The sequence below is a fragment of the Pseudophryne corroboree genome, chromosome 6 (assembly GCF_028390025.1).
Source record: "Pseudophryne corroboree isolate aPseCor3 chromosome 6, aPseCor3.hap2, whole genome shotgun sequence".
Taxonomy (NCBI): Eukaryota; Metazoa; Chordata; class Amphibia; order Anura; family Myobatrachidae; genus Pseudophryne; species Pseudophryne corroboree.
This window is the reverse complement of record NC_086449.1, coordinates 316,759,497-316,779,955: the sequence shown is the minus strand read 5'-3', so window position 1 is coordinate 316,779,955 and position 20,459 is coordinate 316,759,497. Positions and strand designations below refer to the sequence as shown.

General features: G+C 42.4%; 1 protein-coding gene across 2 annotated transcripts in view; it reads right to left on the bottom strand.

The window, feature by feature from the left end:
* LOC134932141 (uncharacterized) overlaps nucleotides 1–19,595 on the bottom strand; it is a 49,628-nt gene extending 30,033 nt beyond the window's left edge. Inside the window, exons 1-2 of one of the 2 annotated variants that reach the window (XM_063926263.1) lie at nucleotides 19,317–19,595; nucleotides 12,456–12,519 (exon numbers count right to left, since the gene is read on the bottom strand). The gene's annotated coding sequence lies outside the window, so the exon portion shown is untranslated. The remainder of the gene's footprint in view (nucleotides 1–12,455; nucleotides 12,520–19,316) is intronic. The other variant, XM_063926264.1, reaches the window with a different exon arrangement.
* Between the last annotated feature and the right edge of the window lie 864 nt (nucleotides 19,596–20,459).

Below are 20,459 nucleotides of genomic sequence, written 5' to 3'. Positions count from 1 at the left end.
AGACACTTACAAAAACTGTCATGTAAAGTAGAACGTCAGTGGCGGAAATCTCAGAATCCAAGTGACTTTCTCACATATAAGAATACCTACCACTCCTCTCGTCAGGCCCTGAACACTGCCAAACAAACATATTTCCAATCTCTCATCTCTTATCATGCCACCAACCCAAGTGACTTTTTAATATATTTAAATCACTTCTTTACCCTCCCTCACCTACCCCACTAGCTACTATCAGTGCACAAGAACTTGCTTCCTACTTCAAGAATAAGATTGATAAAATCCGAGATGAAATGGTATGCTCTATAATGGTATGCTCTAACTCAGCCAGTGACCTGCTCAATTTCCTACCTGAACCCTCTGGCACTTTCTCTTCATTTGATCCCACAAGTGAAGATGAAGTATCAACACTCTTTTCATCATCCTACTCCTCTACCTCTCCTCTTCATCCTATACCCTCACAGGTCAGTAAAACTTTGTCACCTGTGCTTATCCCAACCTTAACTGAAATCTGCAATCTCTCTCTCTCTACTGGTATCTTTCCCTCTCTGTTTAAACATGCAGTGATTACTCCCATTCTAAAAAAACACAACTCTGACCCAAACACACTCTCTAACTACCATCCCATTTCTCAGCTACCCAGTCCTTCCAAGCTACTTGAGAGACTTGCCTACACTCGCCTTACACACTTTCTTAACTCCCACAACTTATTGGACCCACTTCAGTCAGGCTTTCATGCCCAACACTCCACAGAGACGGCACTGACCAAAGAAGCGAATGATCTAGCCACTGCTAGATCAAAAGGCCATTACACACTACTTATTCTTCTAGATCTCTCTGCTGCTTTTGACACTGTTGACCACTCTCTTCTCATACAAACACTACAATTCCTAGGTCTTCAGGACACAGCCCTTACTTGGTTCTCATCCTACCTATCTAATCGCTCTTTCAATGTTCACTTCTCTGATTCTATCTCCTCTTCTCTACCTCTATCAGTTGGAGTACCGCAAGGCTCAGTCTTAGGTCCTCTGCTTTTCTCAATCTATACCTCCTCTCTTGGTAAACTAATCAGCTCCTTTGGATTTCAGTATCATTTGTATGCTGATGATACTCAAATCTACCTATCCTCCCCAGATTTGTCACCATCTGTATTGTCTCGTGTCACTGGATGCCTGTCTGCCATTTCATCTTGGATGTCATCTCGCCACCTCAAACTCAACATTTCCAAAACAGAATTAATTATTTTCCCACCAGCTAAGAGTAGTTACCAACCTGATATCTCCTTAACTGTTGACAATGCAACTATCCACCCTACCCCACAAGCTCGCTGCCTAGGTGTCACACTTGACTCTGAACTGTCCTATGTTCCACACATTCAATCTGTCTCTAAATCATGTTACATGCACCTTAAAAACATATCCAAAATACGCCCATATCTTACACAAAACACTGCAAAAACTCTAATCCATGCACTCATCATCTCCCGCATTGATTATTGTAATAGTCTCCTTACTGGTCTTCCCAAACATAGGCTTTCACCACTTCAATATATTTTAAATGCAGCTGCGAGGCTAATCTTCCTTACCAGACGTTCTTCATCTGCTGATCTGCTCTGTCAGTCCCTCCATTAGTTACCGGTATTCTACCGTGTCAAATATAAAATACTTTTACTTACATACAAAGCTATTAACCAAACTGCACCATCATACATCTCCTCACTCATCTCAAAATATCTCCCTACCAGACCACTCCGCTCTGCACAAGATCTGCGTCTCTCATCCACATGTATTACCTTTTCCCACTCAAAATTACAGGACTTTACCCGGGCTTCACCCACTCTGTGGAATGCCCTCCCATGCACAATACGACTTTCCTCTAGTCTCCAAACCTTTAAACGTTCCCTGAAAACTCATCTCTTCAGACATGCCTACCAAATTCCAGACCCACACACATAACCTTCAATGCTTCCCTATCCAGTTACATCCCCTCTGTACAGTCCACATAACCTCACATTTTGTCTTCCAACATTGCTGGGTGATGATATCATACAACCCATTAAGAACCTAGCAATCTGGGGAACCATTATGTAACAGGTAGCATCTATCCTTGTGTATCAATGCCTATTTCCCTATAGATTGTAAGCTTGCAAGCAGGGCCTTCCTACCTCTATGTCTGTCTGTCTTTGCCCAGTTTTGTTCTATAACTGTTGTTCTAATTGTAAAGCGCAATGGAATATGCTGCGCTATATAAGAAACTGCTAATAAATATGTAAATAACATAAAGAAAACTGAAGGCCCTCTGGTATGCCCAATCAGGTCAGTCCTTTGTAATGCCAGATCTATAAGAAACTAGACTGCAATAATTGCTGACCTTATTGAATCTGCAGATCTAGCTTGTATTACAGAGACCTGGCTAGATGAAAATGCAGCACCTATATTGGAGGCTGTGATCCCAACAAACTACTCTGTCATCCACAACCCAAGACTGGACCGCAGGGATGGCAGGGTGGCTATCTGCTTCAAAAAAGAATTTAAACTTAGGGTCCACCCTATTGAATTTTCTTGCTCATTCGAGTGCATTGCTGCCCGGAGTTTAACAGGATTAGGTTTCAGAGTACTTCTCATTTACCGGTCCCGTGGAGATGGAAAGATATTTCTACAAGAAATTGCAGACACTGTTGCTGGCCTGGTTCTGGAACATCAAAGATGGCTCATCCTCGGGGATTTCAATGCATGGGTGGATGATGAGCTCTCACGCCTTGGCCAAGACCTCCTGTGCACAATGAATGGTCTGGGCTTCACACAGGTCATTCCTTCTGCCACACATAAAAGTGGTCACACTCTCGATCTTGTCTTTCAGATTGGTTTAGAAGTCACTGACCTTAAAATAAACCCAGTCATCTGGTCAGATCACCACTCCCTTTGGTTCTCAGTTGCAACCCCTCAATTAAGATCTCTGCCTGTGGAGTTGACCAGGTATCGTCCAAGGAGGGGTTTGACTCCCCAGGCTCTTGCAGAAAATCTGGATCTCTCTGCAATACTGAGTGCCTGTGAAGATACGTGTTCCCTAGTCCGTTATTATAATAGGGATGTTATGGCTGCAATTGATATTACCGCCCCTGTGCGTATAAGACCTTGTAAACCACAACGTCAAGCTCCATGGTTCGACAACAGTGTTAGTGAGCTCAAGAAAAGGGGGCGTAGACTGGAAAGATGATGGAGGAAGACTAACCTAGTGGATGACAAAATAAAACTAATAAAGCATAACGAAGAATATCAATTGACAATCACTCGTAAGAAATCACAGTTCCTATCAAATGAGATCACGGCAGCAAACAATAGGCCAGCTCAACTTTTCCGCACAGTGGAGATGCTTTGCAAGCCAGCATGCCTGTAGACTGATGAAACCCTCTCCCAGGCAAGATGCAACAAGTTTGCAAACTTCTTTGCAGATAAAATATCCACCATCCGGGCTGGAATCTCCACAGTGCCATCAAAGGAGTGCCAAACTACAAAGCCTGCCAATATAAGCCACCTGCCTTCATGGACCAGCTTTGACCCAGTTGATGTAAAGGACACTGCTGAAATTGCTTGGATTTTGCGTCCCACCACCTGTGATCTGGACCCTGCCTCAACCAAGCTTCTAATAGGTTGTATGGATATAATTGGTCCTGTCTTTGCAAAAATTGTTCAATGCTCTTTCCAGACAGCATTTTTCCTGGACCCCTAAAGGAAGCAATTGTTAGACCGCTTCTTAAAAAACCTGATTTAGATCCCGACAGCATGACCAACTACAGACCGGTATCAAACCTTCCTTTCCTAGGAAAGGTTATTGAGAAAGTGGTTGCAAATCAACTGGAAACCCGCCTGACAACCCATGATATTTATGATCCATTCCAATCAGAATTCAGGAGAAGACATAGCACTGAAACAGCCCTGGTGTGTGTGTTAAATGATCTTCTGATGGCAAGAGACAGAGGTGACTGTTCAACATTAATCCTTCTGGATCTCTCTGCAGCATTTGATACCGTGGACCATGGGCTTCTAATTGAGCGACTAATACATTTCTGTGGTCCGGATGGCACACTCCTAAGCTGGTTCAAATCATTTCTCACATGCAGGTCACAGGGACCTGCATGTGAGACTCATCACCATCAGTGCCATTGCCATGTGGTGTCCCACAAGGTTCTATACTATCCCCCATGCTTTTTGCAGTATACATGCTCCTGTTGGGTGAAATAATCAAGCGCCATGGCCTGGTCTACCACTGCTATGCAGATGATACACAACTATACTTGTCCTTTGCTCCGGGCACTGATAACCCAATAGCAACCCTAAATGGCTGTCTACCTGAGCTCCAGGAGTGGATGAGTGCCAGTTGGCTGCGACTGAACCCGGATAAAACAGAGGTCCTTATAATACAACTGCAACATCAAAGGACAAGACTGCAGCATAGCCAACCAACTGGACTTACACTCGGGGATTCAGAATTGCAGACAACTGATCATGTGCAGAATCTTGGCGTTGTCCTGGATGGTGGCTTGACACTTAAACATCAGATATCAGCCACAATCAAATCATCATTCTTTCACCTGAGGAACATAGCCAGAATCAAGCACTTAATTCACTCAGATGATCTGCCAAAAGTCATACAAGCATTTGGATCATCTCGATTAGACTACTGTAATGCCCTCTACCTTGGTCTCCCAGCAAGAGAATTGCAACGCTTACCGCTGGAGCAAAACACAGCTGCCAGGCTGTTAACCAACCAGCCCCATTCTAGCCACATAACACGCATCCTCTACTCCCTTCACTGGCTGCCTGTAAGATGGTGAATCATCTTCAAGATTGGCTTCTGAGTTTCAAAGTATTACATGACCAGGGCCAACGGTACCTGAAGCGGCTTCTGACCCCATACTGCCCCACTCGATTACTGCGATCTGTAGATGAAGGACTTTTAGCAGTACCTAGAATCTCCCGTAATTCATCTGGGGATCAAGCTTTTAGTCATGCAGCTCCGATTCTATGGAACTGACTTCCCTGCACAGTGCGAGAGGCCCCAACTATAGAATACTTCAAAAGTAGACTCAAGACTTTCCTGTTTACTCAAGCATTTCCATAATGTCCCTTTTAGTATCTTCATGCTTCTGTATTTTATGAAAATGTACTTCATTATTTTCTGTACTATAGTATGCTATGTATCTGTTAAGCACCTTCAGTCCTATTGGAGAAAGAGCGCTGTATAAATAAAATTATTATTATTATTATTACTTGTGAGTCTGGACACAGCATAGCCAATACAGCAGAGTACAATGCAGCATATTGCAGCATGCGTGAGAATGAAATGGCACTGAGTCCCAGCCTTGGCGCCTTATATAGAATACAAATCCTGCAAGAATCCGGGGGGGGGGGGGGGGATGCAGGGCATACTGTACCCCGGGCCCCCCTTTGTTAGGGGGCCCCCCGGCAAGAGCACACTGACATCACTAGCTTTCCCTCTTAAGCAGCAGCAGGACCAGTAGCCAGAATGTGAGTAGGACAGTGTGCAGAGTAGGCAGACACACAAGAATATCATGTTTCATGAGCTACTGACAGAGCTTTCTGACCAGAGGAGAGATAGAAGGGTGGAGAGAGCTGTAAGTTACACAGAGATCCCAGATACCCCTCCTCCCTGCCTGGATGTCTGAGTCCTGTGTAAACAGTTATTCAACTAAACCATTTGGGTCTAGAGATAGAGGCACACACAGAGTCCTCCTGAGACCTGTCCCAGTGTGTAAGGAGTACAGAGGTTACTGCTATTCTTGCATGTGACAAGATATTTTTTTTTATTTTTCTGTGTCTTTTAAGCTTAAGTTGTCTTTGTTCTACTACAAGAAAAGTTTATAAAATAGTTATCTTTCAATTAGGTGGCACTATAAAGAGTAGCCAGGCATTATTAAACGATTAGTTAAAACTATTATACACCATTGCTTTAAATTGAATATACACAATTGATATCTCCCACCATGACCCATTCCAGGAGGGACAATATGCTCTCTACCTGCAGTTACTTCTTAATTTAGGATTTCAATCACCATTCTTATCAATTAAATAGTTTAACACAGATGACACCACTTTGCCCTGCCCCCTACTTGGACTCCACCCTCTCTTTCTCTAACTTGATTACAGCTCTCCTGTAATGTAACAGTCTGCTGCCATTTAATCTGACATTGGTAAATCTTCTATTTATTCTATGTAAGCCATTAGGTAACAAGCATATTATGACTGTAATTTATTTGTCTTTCCACACACACCACTGAGACACAGTTTAGACACACACCTATCACTTATCCACTTTTGCCTGTCATCTTTACTAAATCCACACAGGCTCATCAGGCATGACTGGTGCAGGCTAGGTTCTAAAGTTTAACATTGCTTTCGGTGTCCATCCATCCAACAAATCTCTGCTCTGTGCCAATTTGAAATCAGGTTATGTGTGATGAAATAACTGCTGTCACTGCAGCTTCAATATATAATGGCAAACTGCTCTAATCAAACTGGTAACATTTCTCAGGTGCTGCGGGAGGGGGTTCTAGACGAGAAAAAACAAAAGGGTTTTTCCCATGCACCCCAAGGGCTATTAGTAACAGGACCTGTACACTATAATGGGTTGGTATCGATATACCAGTGCCCATCATCCCAGCAGTCAGAATCCCGACTGCGGGTTGCCAGAATGCCGGTACGGCAGCAGGACAAGCACAAAAGATCCTTTTGCGGGCACGGTGCACTCGCTTTGCTGCAGGCATGGTCGCATGCTATGCTTTTTGTGCCACGTTATTTATTCTTCCTCCAGGGGTGTCGTGGACACCCCAAGAGGGCGAATAGGTGTTAGAATCCCGGTGGTCGGGATCCTGGCACCGGTATGCTGAGCGCCTGGATCCCGACAACCGGGATATTGAATGTATTCCCACTACAGTATATGGTAAGAGAAAATTTAGAGATCTTGGTTACATATATTTTGCAAAACATATGATAAGCCTCCATGCCACTTCAAGTCATCTCTATTATTAGAGGTCCCTAATACTATTAAATCTGACATCCTTATTTTTGAATCACTTTTTAATATATAGCCCCTGCCTCTTTCCTATTAACACATTAGTATTTCAATGGTGTGGTGCCCTGGGGTGGTTGGTCCTGAGCCACCTTTCTGGGGTCCGCTCCCTGGCCTTTTACTTAGCATTAGTGACCACCAGTAATAAAGATGTCTTGAAGTGGCCTGGAGGCTTATCATATTTTTTTTGCAAAATATATGTAACCAAGATCTCTTTTGTTTTTTCTTATCACTGCAGCTTCAAGTCTCAAGTCACAAAGAAATTTGTTGCTGGCAGCTCCCAGTAACAAACAGTCACTAGACACCCGGTTACATACTCACAACCCCTTGCTGCACAGCAAAGAACTCCAGAGTAGTGACTTTCACAGATTGTACACATCCCAACACAGAAGGAGAATATGAGGGACAATATGAGATACAGAATGAGAGGAGGATGGAGGGAAGGGGAGGGATGGAGAGAGAGAGAGAGAGAGAGAGAGAGAGAGAGAGAGAGAGAGAGAGAGAGAGAGAGAGAGAGAGAGAGAGAGAGAGAGAGAGAGAGAGAGAGAGAGAGAGAGAGAGAGAGAGAGAGAGAGAGAGAGAGAGAGAGAGAGAGAGAGGTGCATGAAGAAAAATGAACGGAAACAGTGAAAGAAGCAGACAGAAAGAATGAGAGAGATGGGTTCGTTGGAACAGAGCAGTGACTAATACAAGAGATCAACTGTGAGCTCTTAGGATGGATGATATGAGAGAAAAAAACATGAATAATAAATACATATTTTCAAAAATGACATAACATAATACATTTGTCTTCTTCAGCGATGATAGGTCGACCCCATATGGTCAACATGCATTAGGTTTACAGGTACAAAAGGTCGACATGGTCAATAGGTTGACATGTAAAAGGCTGACAGTGCTTAAGGTCGACAGCTACAAAAGGTCAACAGGTTTAAATGGTTGACATGACAATTGTCGACATGCATATGATCGACACACTTTTTTAAAAAAATACCTTTTTTTCCCATCTTCATCTCACTTTAGCATTAATGTGGACTACGATTGGGAATAGTGTTGAGTGCAGCAGTAGTGGAGCAACGGCGAACAAAGTGGTTCACTGATTGGGGTTACATGTGGATTAAAATGGCAAATGGCAATTTCATGTCGACCTTGTGACTGTGTTGACCTTTTCAGATGTCTACCTTTTACATGTTTACCTACTGTATTAACCCTGTCGACCTGTTCCATGTTAATAATAATAATAACAATAATAATAATTAATAATTTTATTTATATTTCGCACTTTCTCCAATAGGACTCAAGGCGCTTAACAGATATTATGACCATAACATAGTACAGAAACAATAAAGTACAGAAAAGCTTTTTATAAAAAACAGAGAACAAGGTGATAGTAAAGGGACATTACGGAAATGCTTGTGTAAACAAGAAAAGCCTTGAGTTTGTTTTTGAAAGATTCTAGAGTGGGGGCCTCTCGAACTGTGTGGGGAAGTGAGTTCCATAGAGTCAGAGCCTCATGGCTAAAATCTCAACCTCAGAGATTCTAGGTACTGCATTTTCTACAGACCGCAGTAATCAAGTGGGGCAGTAAGGAATCAGAAGCTGCTTCAGGTACCTTGGGCCCTGGTCATATAGGTCTTTGAAAGTCAATGAGAAAATCTTGAAAACATTCGCCATCTTACTGGCAGCCAATGCAGAGAGCAGAGAATGGGTGTTATGTAGCTGGAAAGGGGCTGGTTGATTAACAGCCTGGCAGTTGCTTGTTGTGCAAGCTGTAAGCGGTGCAATTCTTTTGCAGGGAGGCCAAGGTAGAGGGCATTGCAATAGTCTAATCAAGATGATACATATTCATGGATGACTTTTGGCAGATCTACAGAGGGAATTAAGTGTTTGATTCTGGCTATGTTCCTCAGGTGAATAAATGAGCATTTGCTTGTCGCCGATATCTGATGTTTAAGTAAAACTTTAGGACTCTGAAATCACCCCCATTTTGTGTCATCTACTAGGGGTAGACTATTCCACCCTTGATAATCCTACGCTGTGCGCCCAAGATGGCTGCCACGCCTGGTACCTTGTGAGTGTGGAATACACCCTTGGAAGTTATTACCCAAAATGCCTACACCGATCCTGCATTATGCTTTCTGTGTGCTTAAGGTTTTCCTTTATGTCTGTGTGGCTAATCTATTGCTGTATTACTTAAATCTTCTGTATTATGTGCATTTTTTTATGTCTGTAAAGCGCCTTGAGTCCTGTTGGAGAAAGAGCGCTATATAAAAAAAAAATAATAATAATAATTTTAATTGTCAAGCCACCATCCAGGAAAACAGAATACAAAGATTACAACCAAGGTGCGCAATAGATTTCCCTTACAATGCAGCTTAATTCCTGTGTGTGAGTAAGCACCAAATTACTCAAAGTTACGAAATGTGGAGAAAGATACACAGAAACTAATTAGCGCTTAAAGAGAAAACCACGTCCACCAATTACAATGAGATAGGACACCACTTTACATAGCTCCTTAAATGTTGCCACTATTTATACTCATTTGGCAGTTACAGTTCTTATTCATCCTTAGGTGTCAAAAATTCATTTAAAGGACAAAAAAAACATACAATAATAGTGCAGATGGTTTTTAAAAGTGGAATGATGATTTTATTGCACGATGCACACTTACAAACAAGTGATTTTTTGAGGCGTATATAATCATCCACATAGGCACTACAGCAAAGGAACCTCTTTCAGGACGTCCACCGAATCATGTCCTGTTCCATATAAAACAAGAAAGGTGCAAAATAGTGCAGATTGATAAAAACAATGACAGCTTTAATAAATGGTTCCACTTACAAACATATGTTAATATAGGGCATTAACAAAAATCCGCAAAGCAGAACAGTTGGTCCCCACTCCTGATATTTCCCAGAAAGATGTCCACGGGTACACTGCAACTCACTTCCCGGATAGTGGGTTCAGTAAATCAGTTCGAGCACCAAGTTCAGCGTGAGCGGATCCACATAAACATACCGTCGCTAAACGCGTTTCAGACTAGATGTCCTTCCTCAGTAGCCTAGTGAGGAAGGACATCTAGTCTGAAACGCGTTTAGCGACATCTTTCTGGGAAATATCAGGAGTGGGGACCAACTGTTCTGCTTTGCGGATTTTTGTTAATGCCCTATATTAACATATGTTTGTAAGTGGAACCATTTATTAAAGCTGTCATTGTTTTTCTCAATCTGCACTATTTTGCACCTTTCTTGTTTTATATGGAACAGGACATGATTCGGTGGACGTCCTGAAAGAGGTTCCTTTGCTGTAGTGCCTATGTGGATGATTATATACGCCTCAAAAAATCACTTGTTTGTAAGTGTGCATCGTGCAATAAAATCATCATTCCACTTTTAAAAACCATCTGCACTATTATTGTATGTTTTTTTTGTCCTTTAGATGAAATTTTGACACCTAAGGATGAATAAGAACTGTAACTGCCAAATGAGTATAAATAGTGGCAACATTTAAGGAGCTATGTAAAGTGGTGTCCTATCTCATTGTAATTGGTGGACGGGGTTTTCTCTTTAAGCGCTAATTAGTTTCTGTGTATCTTTCTCCACCATCCAGGAAAACGCCAAGATTCCACACATGATGACCATATGGGGTCGATCTATTGACTGTCATCCTGACAATGGTTGACCCAATGATCCACACAATTTTATCATACTTTTCTTTTAATACTAATGGTAAATATAGATCATGAACACTGTAACAAGTATACATTTATGAGGATCAAAGGTGTATATTTGCTACTGTTATTCTGTATAAATCAAATTTGCTGTTTAAATTTGGCAACGTTGAATGAAATTTATTATAACATTTTCCCTTCATTTTTTACACAAAGTATGAGTTTAGACAGCTGCTTTGTATTTGGCATTACCAGGTTTAATAAGAATTGTAGTTTTGATGCCACCAGATTTGAACCTTGAGATTGTAATAAAAAACAAAAAAGCCATCAGTAAACAATGGGTAAGTGTATGCATGGAGTGTCTTTTTATGCTAACTATAATAACGTCAAGTGCCTATTTATGCACAGAAATAATAGAAACAAAATGAGGGTTAGTCATTAAAAAAAATAATAATGTGAAATGAATGATTGACAAGGGTAGCCATGGTAACAGAAAAAAGAAAAGTGTAAATGAAAATAGAATAATTTATTAAACCTGGTAAAATCCATGAACATCAATAACATAAAGCCAGTTGCAAATGTGTGTGGATATTTATTATTTGACTGTGCTTGTGCTTTATTCCAAAAATGTATTTTGCTTTATTTGGCCCTGTATACTCTGCCTGGAAATTTAATTTAATTTTTGTTCCAGTCAGACCTCATTGTCATTGGTTTTCCCAATCACACTCCACGTGGGGAAATGCGAGATGTGGAGCACACTATAAAACCTCAGGGGTATATGTACTGTTTGTTGGGTTTCAGAATGATAATAATTTCTTATAGCTGCTATTTGCGTAGAAAATAAATTATACATCACCTGAATGTACTATTCTTCACATGCACAGAGAGGGGCACTGAACGGAGCCCGTCCCTGTGCTGTGTAAAAGTGAAATAAACTCTGACACGATCATTTCATATATTCTATTGGTCTCCAAGAGCCTACAGAATGCACATTTAATGTCCTACAGTAGGTGTCATAGATTGTACACATAGTCATCATTACCAATCTCTCAATGCGTAGGTGATCTATAATGCTAACATGCATATTATGAGTATTGTTGCTGGCTTTCCTGACAAGTTTGAAAGCTTCCAGACACTATAAAACAGGCTACTAGGTACTATTCTTGGCCCATGGTAAGTTCAATACAGGTTTACTGATGTAAACTATCTGTCACTGAAGGTGATTCAAGATATGGGTGTTGTAACTGGTTAAGGATGCTTACATTGAATCCACAGACTCTTGTTCAGCAAAAATATGAGAGGCACAAAAGCACTATCAGTGTAATAGGACCAGGGGCATTTTTTAGAGAGGAGGAGGCCAGTGTGCAGGATCCGTCTGGGCTCCCTCCTCTCTAGCCATCAGCGCTGTACAGCTCTGGGCACTAGGGGACCCTAGCGCTGTAGAGTGCATGCACAAATCACCGGGTAAATGGCACGGCGGCCATTTTTCCAATGATTTTCCTACTGCGCATGAACGAATCACTGGGAAAATGGCGCTGCACCATTTTCCCAGTGATTTCTGCACAATGCTGCTGCGCCGCGGTATGCTGGAGGGTAAGTATTAAAATTAATGGGTGCAGGGTGTGCTGTGTGGGCCCCCCTGGACCCCCGGGGGCCCTTGTGCACTGCACCCATTATAAATACGCCAGTGAATAGGACATACCTATGGCTATTGAAGACCGGGTTCAGCTGCTTGGACCAATTTGTTGAGGTCATTCTCTTTGCACCTACAAAGATAACAGATATTGTGAATGCTTGCCTTTTGCTGAACAAAATACTGTATCTGTACACCAAGATAGGCTGTTACAGCAGACAGCAAGAAAACAAGGGTCCTAGTTCTGTCTTATAATATGCAGAATTAAAGAGTGAGGACAACTCAGGGAGGGGATACGGTCATTGGGTCGACACCACTTAGGTCAACAGTCATTAGGTCGAATACTATCAGTTGACATGCATTAGGTCAACAGGGTCATTAGGTCGACATGTACTAGGTCAACAGTTCAAAAGATCGACATGAGTTTCACATTTTTTTGGACTTTTTCATACTTTACGATCCACGTGGACTACAATTGGGAATGATAACCCGAAGCATGGCGAGGGAAGCAAGCCATACGAGTGCACATGGTGCACTAATTGAGGTTCCCCGTCACTTTACGAAGAAAGCGACACCAAAAAAGTAAAAAAACTCATGTCGACTTTTTGACCTGTCGTCTTAGTACATGTTGACTTAATGACCATGTCGACCTAATGGCCCTGTCGACAATAGTGGTCCACCTAATGACTGTCAACCTAATGGCTGTCGACCCAACGACCCATACCCTCATGGAGATGCTCCTTCAAAGCTTCTGTACTTGTACAAGTTTATTATTGATATAAAAAATTGCATTCAGTGTGTTAATTTTTTTAATCTCCTTTATAGTAGATATAAACAGATATTTTTTTATATTATTATATTATTATTATTATATACATTTCTGAAATTATATTACTGATTTTCTCTTGTTCTTGGAGCTAGTTATAATAATTAAAAATTAGACCAAAAAGAAAGTGCTGGTAATGCATACTTTTGGGCACAACCATAACAAAGCGCTTCATTTAACTTGCATTGTTTTTAATGTACTGTAAATTTGGAGCATTACCCTATATAAAGTTGGTGGACTGTCTGCTAAGTCATACGCTTAACCTGTTTTTTGTACTATATTTTATATTGTAATCTTTATACATACAAGGCAAAACCAACCTTATGGTATAGCACACTGATGCTTTAACATTCTGGAACTTATGCCTAATAGGCAATGCCATCTATGGATTTTGTTGCTGAGCCTATGAGCTTCTTTCAGCAAAGTGGCCTGTAGAGGACTACACATACACAATAAGACTCCGGGTTATAAGCAGTAAGTCAGTACTTTGCCGGGATACAGTACATCTACATCAGTAGAGCTGTCCAGAAGGTAAGTAATCATGCATACAGGCATTAATAAAGGGAAGCGGTTAAAATACAGCAGTCGGGATCCCGGCAGTCACAATACCGCTGCCAGAATCCCAACAGTCAGTGAAATGCCTTTCACTGGAATACCAGCGACACAGGCTATTCTCCCTCTGTGTGTGTCCACGATACCCATAGAGGGAGAATATAACCTGTAGTGAGCCATCATGCCAGCAACTACAAGCGCAGTGAGCCCACAAGGGGCTTTCTAGCGCTTGTTCCGCTGCCGGCATTCTGGTGGATGGGATCCCGCTGTCGGGACCATCACAGCTGACATCCCATCTGCCGGTAACTTGTACGTATCCCTTAATAAATGCCAGAATGTATTGCAAAGTTTCTGCAATACTTACTGGTATGGGTGCAAATTCATGTATTATTTTTGCATGCAGGGAAAATACTGGACAGAATGGCAGTTGATCAGATCAATTTATTGGCCCATCACAGGTGTAAGGGGTTTATCTAGTAACATAGTTGTGACATACATAGTAACTGTCATGACTGTAGTTTTGTGAACCCGGCGTATATGTGAGATCCATGTGGGTAACTGGAGGACTGTTTGTATATTGGCTTGTCTGTGGGAATCAGTGAGATAAAGAGCTCAATGAACACTGTGGATGATGAAGTCAGTAAAAAATTTAAGATTTAATGGAGTAATGATAATTCACAGAGGCTGAGGTTAGCCCAATGACTGAACTGAAGAATGGAGTTAATAATTGTAAAACAATGCTCTAGCACTCCGTATGAAGAACAATGACTGTGGCTGTGACTTTAAGCTTTAAGATGAGGCTGAAGAAGAACTGAAGACTGTGGCTGTGTCTTTAAGATGAGACTGAAGAATACTGTGACTGTGTCTTTAAGATGAGACTGATACTGGCTATAACTGGTAACACAACTGTAATCTGGACTGGGTAGCAAAAGAGCAGAGTTTTACAGGAACTAAGGTAATAGTGTTACCTCTTAATGAGCTCAGCAAATTAGCTCACACTGAGCTGTGCGACTCAAGAAACTTGCAGCTTCTGTAACACAGGTCTCTCTACTATACCTCTCATTCCTTGGTGATTGGAGTCAGGTGATTCATGGAGTCTCAGGCTGGCACAGGATTGAATAGCTCATGGTCAGGTGATCAGACCCTCTCACGTCATTATTCCAGGTTAGGCTCTGATGGGGAGTGAGGCCTTGCAGGTCGAAAAAACACTGAAACATGAACTTCTTCAAATAAACAGAGGATGCTGGCTTTTAGGCCTAAACTCCAGATTGATGAACACAGTGAATAATCAAATGCTACTCTCAGCTGATAACTAATTACTCAGAGGAATTCCTACTCAGGTGGCTTAATCAAGAAAGCATCACAGATTTGCAGTCTTCATGCTGAGCTGAAACAGATGCAGGTTACCGGATATGCTGAGGTAAGCTACAGAATATGAGAAATTCAGTCAGGATCATGACAGTAACATAGTAACATAGGGCCTAATTCAGACTTGGATGCTGCAGCAGTCGCAGACTGAAACCCAGTGAGGTGTGTGAAGGCATCTTACTTGTGCGATCAGTCAATAACACCTCCTCCCTGCATTTGCGATGTGATGACATATTAGATATCTGAGTAAACTTCAGCTTACTCAGCCTTGCCATCACAGTGGGCTTGTGGGGCCAAGGAACTGCATTTTACAATGCAGTCCTTAACCTCCCCACTCACGGAAAACAGGGCAACATGCCCCCATTTTCCCGAACGCCAGCCGTCCCCGCCCCTCCCCGCAAATGCTTCTGCCTGTCAATCAGAGTCCTGCGCATGTGTAGTTTCCCCACCATTGCATAAGCGATCCATAATGAATCAGGCCCCAAGTGCGTAAGAGATTTTAAAAACACACAACACACACATATATATATATATATCCAAGAAAGAAGGCACTCTGGAGTCATCAATAATGGCAAAGTAGCAAACGTGTATTAAAAGGTCAGGTCAGACCTGACCTTTTAATACACGTTTGCTACTTTGCCATTATTGATGACTCCAGAGTGCCTTCTTTCTTGGATTTGTGTTTAGCCTGATGTGGCACCAGAGCAAGCTGCATATTTAGTGGAGTGCCGGCAGTATGTATATATATATATATATATATATATATATATATATATATGTGTATATATATATATATATATATATATATATATATATATATATGTGTATATATATATATATATATATATATATATATATATATATATATATATATATATATATATATATATATGTGTATATATATATATATATATATATATATATATATATATATGTGTATATATATATATATATATATATATATATATATGTGTATATATATATATATATATATATATATATATATATATATATATATATATATATATAGATAGATAGATAATAGAGTAAAGTAATGAAACTGAATATTGTACAATGACATTTAATTACAAGAGCGATTGGCGTTGGATGCTGCAGCTGCATCCATCGTGGCACAAAATCACTTCCAAAATGTCCACAGCGCATGTGCAGTACATATTTTGCCTATGGAACATGGTGGGCGCCATGTTTCCGGAGACCTGCGCATGTGCAGTAGACTCTGGCACAATGCTGAAGCCTATGGCACCGTGGAGGGTAGGGAGTCCACCCAGAGTCTGCACACAGTCCCACTCCTCTCTTAAGACACCCCTGATCCCTTGGCAGGGTATGTCTAAGTGGTTGAGAGAGGTATCACAGCTGTTGGGTGGCTACAAGACTCACCTTTCCCCTGAAATGTTGTTCCCCGTACCTTGTCTCATAGTACCATGCTAAGAGAGGTAGAAAAGATTAATACGAACCAGAAGTGAGTCAACAATTCCAACAGGAAGTCTTTTTTATTAATCTGCAATAAACTCTGGAATTGGGATGATTGATTAATTTAAGAATGTTGCTTGAGTGGTAAATCACAAAAAGAAGACTTTGACATACAAGGAAAACAGGGCCGGTCTTCAGTTTGCCGGCTGTCAGGATCCCGGTGCACAGTATACCGGCGCCGGAATCCTGACACCCGCCATACTGACACCTTTTCTCCCTCTTGGGGGTCCTTGACCCCCCTGAAGGGAGAATAGATAGCGTGGCGCGCGTAGCACTCCACCGTGCCCGCAGCGCAGCGAGCACAGTTAGCCCGCAAGGGGCTCATTTGCGCTCGTCCAGCAGTCGGTATGCCGGCGGTCAGGATTCTGGCGACGGTATGCTGGCCGCCGGGAGCCCGGCCGCCGGCATACCGTACTACACTTGGAAAACAGGAATATGCAATTTTTCTACAGTTCACACCGCAAACTGTCATCCAATTTGCAAAAGATAAGTTATTAGAATCACGAAGAAGAAGAATTAGAATCAGGATGAGACACAATTGTATTCACAAAATTAACATAAATTCATTGAAATCAGGAAAATCAAATCAGACACTGTGCTTTCCATTCTATAATGTGATCAGAAAAAGAACAATGACAATACTTTTCATTAATCCTGAATACTGACTTTCTAACTTTCCTTAGCAAAGGTAACAAGTATCTTCATCTGCAATTTTCATTGGAGCTCTTATCAAAGTTTGTTGTGCCACAGCATGTCAATGGGTGAAATGGGCACACAGTAATTGAGGGGATCCTGGGATGGGAAATGTCAATGCAATTCAGTACTTTATTTCAAATAGGGTGTACCTAGCGAAGGAAAGGCAATGTCCCTTAGCCACAGCATTTATATTACAATAAAGGGCCTTTTGTATGGAAAAATCTGTCTCTTCAGTTGCAGGGCTTGATCAGCACTTGCATAATTAGCTCAGTTCTTCCAGCAATAACTATCTGTTTGCATTGCACAAACTTAGGGCCTAATTCAGACCTGATTGCTGGGCTGCTAAAATTGTTGTCCTGTGATCAGATAGATGCCGCCCAAGGGGAGTGTATATTCTCCGAGCAAGTATGCGATCATGTGTACACCAAGCAGCTAAAAAATCCTTCAGGCAGCAGACCGCTACAAATCCGTTCACACCTCACTCACCAGTGAATGGTTTGTACCAGTGTGTGCAGTCTATGCGCAGCCCAGGACTTACTCCTACAGTGCGATCTGAACGGGCTGATCGGGGCTGGAGCTGACTTCACACACCCTCCCTGAAAACGCTTGGGAATGCTTACATTTTCCCTGACACTCCCTGAAAATGGTCAGTTACCACCCACAAACGGCCTCCTCCTGTCAATCAGCATGCGAATGGCTGTGCGATTAGAATTTTCGCACCAGCCTGTCGCTGACTGGCATTGCCTGTTGGTGTTTGCTGACACGCGTGCGCATTGCGGTGCATACGCATGTGCAGTTAATCGCTGATCGCCCGCTGTGCAAAAAATGCACAGCAACGATCAGGTCTGAATCACTCCCTTAGTCCTTTAGCACAGATATGTCTCTTATCCTTGCCTATAAACTCTGCTCTGGAGCACAAACATTTCTCTTGACTTGTAATATACTCAGTCTTAGCTTAGCCCTCCTTCTATGGGTCTTACTTGGTACAATATGGTGCTGCTGGCTGCACCCTTCTTAATCAGTGGCTAGTTTGTAACACAGGTGGTGGAGGCAGAAATTACACTTACGGCTGGCTGCAGGGCCGCCATCAGGGGAGTGCTGGGGGCACAGCTGTCCCGGGCCCAGCCTCTCTGACAGAGAGAGGAGGGTCCGATATGCTCATGCAGCCACCTGCCTGCCCGCCGCCGCCCCCGCCATCATCCCCGCTGTTCTGCCACTGTCCTCCAACCCTCCTGCAGCTCTGTATTGAAAACGTCCCTCCCAAAATGGTGCCCTCTAGTAGCTTTAATAACTGTCTTCCTCTGTGGCAATGGCCATTTTGGGAGTGACGTTTTCAATACAGCTGCAGGAGGACAGAGGAGAGCAGCGGGGATGGAGGCTGGCAGACAGTGGCATCAGCAATCCGGGCCCTCTGAACAGCGGCACGTGTGTGTGTATAGTGTATATATATATATATATATATATATATATATATATATATATATATAACAAGGATCACACACACGGGGACTTAGATGAACACTTTCTGTGTTTATTTTGCACAGCAGGTCACCACATAGCAAGTTGATTCCATACAGTCGGTATTACAGGCTGTAGCATACAGGTACTCTCAGCATAGCAGACTCTTGATAGGCTCCAGTGGTCCCTAGTTTAACCCACACAACCCGGCCTATCACTCGGGTAGCTATTCCACCGTCGAGAGCAAGGTAACTCTGCCCTGGAAACCCTTATATGAGAAAATCCCAGGTGCTGCTGATTACACACCTGGGAGTCTGCTACTGCTTCCAAAACCTGGTCTGGATCCTCCACATTACTTTCACATGGAAAACTGCTGTCTCTGCCACATATATATATATATACATACATACATACATACATACACACACACACACACACACGTTACCTGGTGCGGGGTGGCCCTGCCTATTTTGTCAGTCCCGGGCCCTGCAATTTCTGATGGCAGGCCTGGCTGGCTGGCAGTTTCAAACAATACTCACTCAGTCTCAGGGAACGAAATTTCAAGCTGGCTGTTCCCATTGGATCCTCACTCTCTCTAAAGATGGCCGTGTCATCCACACCCATCACCAGGCCTGGCAGTATCTGGCTGCGACATCTCAACACCCGCTTTCCTGCTACACCCTCCAGCAACACCAGCTGCTCTCAGCGTCCTGTGGCTCTCTCCAAACTACAGCTACAGCACTGCTCCGCATTCCTCCTTCTCCAGCACACACCACGCTCTCCACCTTCTTCTTCCCAGCAGGCTCAGCTTCTCCCAGCAGCCTCTCGCCAATCACCTTTCTTTCCTCAGGCCACATGACCGGACCCAGGGCTGCAGTTAACTCTTCCTTCCCCAGTACTTCTCCTGCTGCTGCGGAGCTCTACAAAAGTTCTAAAAGGGGCACACACAGTTCAGGGGTGCCACGCTGTTATTCTTCTGGCATTGTGTAATCTAACAACAAATATTCTAAACAATTTATTGCATAAAATTCATATTAATATAACACCAATCTACAGATTTGAAAAAAGGCACACACTAAAACAGCAATAATACACTTCTGAAGAAACATATGAGCTCCATGAGATTCAGTGTAAAAATCCAAAAACCACCTTGTAAAAAAAAGGAGCAGTCTGTGGACTGTGGACCACTAAAGTTAATAGGCAGTCTATGTAAAATTACATTCTCACAGTTTTTGAAAGCACAGTTCACAGTATGAGTAATGAGCATAGAGCACAGTTTGTGTAACACTAGTACACAGATCATGCTTAAACTTATTCACACTAATTTATCCAACAAGACATCCTGAAGTAAATGTAATAGCCTGGAACTACAGGTGGGTTCCGTACAGGTGTGTCATACTTGCCTACCTGACCCTCTCCATGAGGGAGAAAATGCTCTGTTCCTGGACTTTCCTGGTAATGTATGATTGCCATCACCTGTGGTGAAACACCTTTCTTATCAATTAACTAGCTCACCACAGGTGATGGCAATCATACATTACCAGGAAAGTCCAGGAACAGAGTATTTTCTCCCTCATGGAGAGGGTCAGGTAGGCAAGTATGAGGTGTGTCCGATGCTTTAAAGTAGCAGTCATTAAAAAAACCAAAACCATGTTGGTTTGTGCAAGTGTCTCTATCTACCA